Source organism: Dama dama, chromosome 30 (assembly GCF_033118175.1).
Source record: "Dama dama isolate Ldn47 chromosome 30, ASM3311817v1, whole genome shotgun sequence".
In the NCBI taxonomy this organism is placed as follows: Eukaryota; Metazoa; Chordata; class Mammalia; order Artiodactyla; family Cervidae; genus Dama; species Dama dama.
Genome location: NC_083710.1, coordinates 23,026,880 through 23,030,425, shown reverse-complemented (window position 1 = coordinate 23,030,425; position 3,546 = coordinate 23,026,880). Strand labels below are relative to the sequence as shown.

Here is a 3,546-nt window from a genome sequence, read left to right as displayed (position 1 = left end):
ACTGTCTTTATTTTACTCTAGCAACCCATTTGACTGTGTGTCAATAGGTATGAAAGTCTAGGATGGAGTTATTTCCTCTTAGGACTTTGTATTTTCGGGTTTTTTTTTTTTTGGCCACATTGTATGGCATGTGGAATCTTAGTTCCCTGATCAGGGATCAGACCTATGCCCCTTGCATTGGAAGCACAGAGTCTTAACCACTGGACCACCAGGACAGTCCCTTACACCTTTACCTTTTCACTCTACTTCCCGAAAGGTTCCTTCAACATTATCTTTTAACCCTTCTGTTACATTTTTTGGTTTCATCTATGATTTTTAAAAATATTTTCAAGGGCTCATTTTTTGTTCTCTGAATTTTTAAAAATAGCGCGCTTATTTTGCATCATCTCTCTGAGTTTCCATGGAACCAAGCAGAATGACAACAGGAGACCCTGAATCAGAACACAAATGTGGTAACAACCAGAGGGGTCATGTTCTTATTTTTTGAGTTGGGGTCTGATTCCTTCAAGGCAGCATGTAATCTGTTTCCTAGCAGGGACCCTGCTTCTCCCTGGATCCTTTTTGCCACTTTGGAGCAGAATGCGGTCTTGTCAGTGTGCACAATAATTACATGGGGACCAAGGGAAGGAGCACAGAACACTCACCCACGTAGCCCATATGGTGGGCTATTAGAAAAGTCTCAATAATTATAAAAGAATTGGGGGCTTCCCTGGTGGTCCAGTGGTTAGGACTCTGCACTTTCACTGCTGAGGGCCTGGGTTCAGTCCCCACTCTGGGAACTAAGATCCCACAAGTTGTGCCTTGCGGCTGAGAAAAAGATGATAAAAGAATTGAAATCACCCTGAGTATACTCCTTAGTGTGACCACAGGGGAATTAAGGTAGCATTCCAGGTGGTTAGTGGTAAAGAATCCACCAGCCATCGTTCAGTCCCTGGGTCGGGAAGATCCCCTGGAGAAGGAAATGGTAACCCACCCCGGCATTCTTGCCTGGGAAACCCTGTGGACAGAGGAGCCTGTCGGGGCTACAGTCCATGGGGTCACAGAAGAGTTGGACACAACACAGCGATTGAACAGCAATAAGAAAGTAATGGGCCGATAGTAGAAAAGCGCCTCCCTGCATTTTTGGAAATTAAATAACACACTTCTGGGACTTCCCTGGGAGTGCAGTGGATAGGAATCTGCCTGCCACTGCAGGAGACATGAGTCTGATCCCAGATCTAGAAAGTTCCCACCTGCCGAGGAGTAACTAAGCCCCAGCACCACAACTTCTGGGACTGTGCTTGTGAGCCTGCAAGCCGCAGCTACAGAAGGTCACGAGCCCCAGAGCTTGTGCTCAGCAACAAGAGAAGCCACCGCAATGAGAAGCCCATGCACCACAACGAAGAGTAGCCCCTGCTTGCTGCAACTAGAGAAAAGCCCGCGCAGCAATGAAGACCCAGCGCAGCCAAAAATAAATAAATGCATTTTTTAATGGAAAATAAATAAGTAACATACTTCTAAAAAAAACCATGGACCACCTCAGAAATTGTAAAAGAAATTAGAAAATATTTTGAGCCAAATGAAATACAATATATTAGGATTTGTGGGTTACAGCAAAAGCCTTAGAAAACTCTTACACTTAAATGCTTATATTAGAGAAGAAAGAAAGATGTACAAATCAGTGATCTGTGTGCAGATCTCGAGAGAAAAAAGAAAAGCAAGCTAAATACAAAATAAGTAGGAGGAATAATAAAATAAGAATGGAAATCAATTAAATGGAAAAAACAGAAAATTGAGAAAGTTGAAAAGATTAATAAAGTCAATAAAGTCAATTGCTGATAAGGCTGATGAAGAAAAAACAAAATTATGAGGAATGAAAAAAGAGACATCACTGTAGATTTCAGACATGAAGAGGACTGATGAAAATTTTTTTATTTATTTTTAATTGAAGGATAATTGCTTTACAATGTTGCATTGGTTTCTGCCATACATCAACATGAATCGGCCATAGGTATAGATATGCCCCTTCCCTCTTGAACCTCCCTCCCACCCCATCCCACCCCTCTAGGTTGTTACAGAGCCCTGGATTGAGTTCCCCGAGTCATAGAGCAAATTCCCACTGGCTATCTATTTACACGTGGTACTGTGCATGTTTCCATGCTTCTTTCTCCTCTCGTCTCACTCTCTCCTTCCCTGATGTGTGTCCACAAGTCTGGGTTGTCTATGTCTGCGTCTCCATTGCTGCCCTGCAAATGGGTTCATCTTTCTGGATTCCATATATCTGTGTTAATATATATTTGTCTTTCTCTTCTGACTTACTTCATCCTGTATGATAGGCTCTTGGTGCATCCACCTCATTAGAACTGACTCATATGCTTTGATGAGGAGAATATTATGGAAAACCTTATGCCAATAAAATCAACAACTTAGATGAGTTGAATAAATACTATTTAATGAATAAGCTATTTTTTTTTTTCCTGGCTAACTTAAATATCACCTCTATTGTATTCTAATTCATGTATTGACATGTAAGCGTGGATTTCAATATTTCTGCCTTCTGTATTCCATTCCATCATTTGATTTGTTCCAAGAGCCAGAGTTCCAGGGAACAAGTAGGCAGCTGCATCACCCTTTCTAACCCAGCCTGAGAAGTCACAGCAGGCCACTTATGCTTTTTATTGGTTACAAGCAGATCATAAGCCTATCCAATTTCCAAGTGAGGATTCACAAACTCCATCTGTCCATGGGAGAGGTACAGAAACATTTGTGGCTTTTTTTTTTTAATCCATGCTATCTTTAGTGGTAATACATCTAATGTGTTCCTTCAGTATAATATTTTCTGTCAGTTTTGCACAAATATCCTTTTAGTAAAAAATTGAGGACCTCTCAGATTAGATTATGGTCAGATATACACATGGAAATGGATATCATTTGTTTTTCTCATAGAGAAGTAAGCATAATTCACAGAGAATAGGTTTTGTAATAATCTTGTTTATTCATTTTTGGCTGTGCTGGGTCTTTCTCTAGTTGTGGCACGTGGGGGTTCCTCGCCAGCTCCAGTGCTCAGGCTCCTCATTTCAGTGGCTTCTGCTGCGGAGCACGTGCTCTAGGGACACAGGTTTCAGAAGTTGCAGCTCGTGGGCTCAGTAGTTGTCGCTCGCTGGCTCTAGGGCGTGCAGGCTTCAGTATATGTGATGCACGGGCTTAGTTGCTCCAAGGCATGTGGGATCTTCCCAGACCAGGGATCAATCCCTGCATTGGCAGCCCAATTCGTACCCACTATACCACCAAGAAAGTCCTAAACAACTTTGGATATAATTTTTTAGATATCTCTTTTATTTTGATAAATGCAGGGAGGGGGCAGGGAAATGTCTGCCTGGCGAGTTACAACATATAAAGCTCATATATTGCTAAAACTCTAGGAAATGGTGAACTCTGTCTAAATTCTGACACTCATTCTTCCTAGGGATAAAACATAAAATATTCAGAGAGTCTTTAGAAATCCCCATTGCCTGATCGGGAATTCTGTCTTCTAATCTGGCTCATCGATTCACTTCTGAGTTGTTG

At 41.7% G+C, this 3,546-nt stretch overlaps 1 non-coding gene across 1 annotated transcript; it reads left to right on the top strand.

Annotated features, from left to right (window-relative positions):
* The first annotated feature begins 706 nt into the window (after nucleotides 1-706).
* TRNAE-UUC (transfer RNA glutamic acid (anticodon UUC)) lies at nucleotides 707-779 on the top strand. The gene has a single exon. It is a non-coding gene; the product is annotated as a tRNA-Glu (tRNA).
* Nucleotides 780-3,546: the final 2,767 nt, after the last annotated feature.